The sequence below is a fragment of the Austrofundulus limnaeus genome, unplaced genomic scaffold (genome assembly GCF_001266775.1).
Source record: "Austrofundulus limnaeus strain Quisiro unplaced genomic scaffold, Austrofundulus_limnaeus-1.0 Scaffold104, whole genome shotgun sequence".
Lineage (NCBI taxonomy): Eukaryota > Metazoa > Chordata > Actinopteri > Cyprinodontiformes > Rivulidae > Austrofundulus > Austrofundulus limnaeus.
The window spans coordinates 1,557,781-1,558,656 of NW_013952506.1; positions in this window are offsets into that span (position 1 = coordinate 1,557,781).

Genomic DNA, 876 nt, shown 5'->3' on the forward strand with positions numbered 1-876 from the left:
CTGTTATGTTTATTTATTTATGTCCTTCTTCTGAACATGGATCTGTTGGTGTTTTCAGCCAGGTGGTGTTCATTTTGGTTTGATTCACTCTGCAGCTTGAAACATCTTTAGATATGTCTGATTTAATTCATCAGATATCTTCCTCACCCTCAACTGCTCAGATCCTGAGGTTTTCTCTGTTGGTTTTATATTTATTATTTCACCCTACAACTCATTCAGTTTTCTTTCTTCTCTCATTTATTTAAAAAGACAAAACCATAAAAAAACGAAAAACAATCATTCCTGTATTTTTATATTAAGTTAAACCACAAAATAATTTTCATGACTTGTCAGATTATTCACCTTTTAGAGATAAAACCCACTGAAATCATTACTTCATGACTCATTCCACAATCTGTAAATATGTATATTTGTACTTTAAATCATTTTGTACTAAAGTATGTTTGTACTTTTCTTTCTGTCATGTGAACATCAGGGTCTTTAATTCACCAAAGAACCTCTTTAATGAAACCTAAACTGAACCAAGGTTAACTTCTGACAATAATAGTTTTTGTTTAAGCTCAAGTTTATTTGTCTTTAAAGTAGTTTTGTTTTCTTTGAGTGTCAGTGAAACAACTGAGGTCCTGCTTCATGACTGCAGGTAAAACTCTGTGAGTGAGTTCAGCTTAATAAGAAGCAGTTGATAAAATTTACTTATTTTATTCTTATCTACAATATTTACAAAGGCAGCCCCACATGTTTGAAGGGGGTTTAAAATGAGTCGGTGGTCTCTGCTACCTCGAATTGTCTGTGCAGAACCTTTTTTTAGCAGGAAAGTCCAGTTCTGAGTCCTCCACATCAGAGCCACAGTGTCTCTTTCTTATCTCCCTCATACTC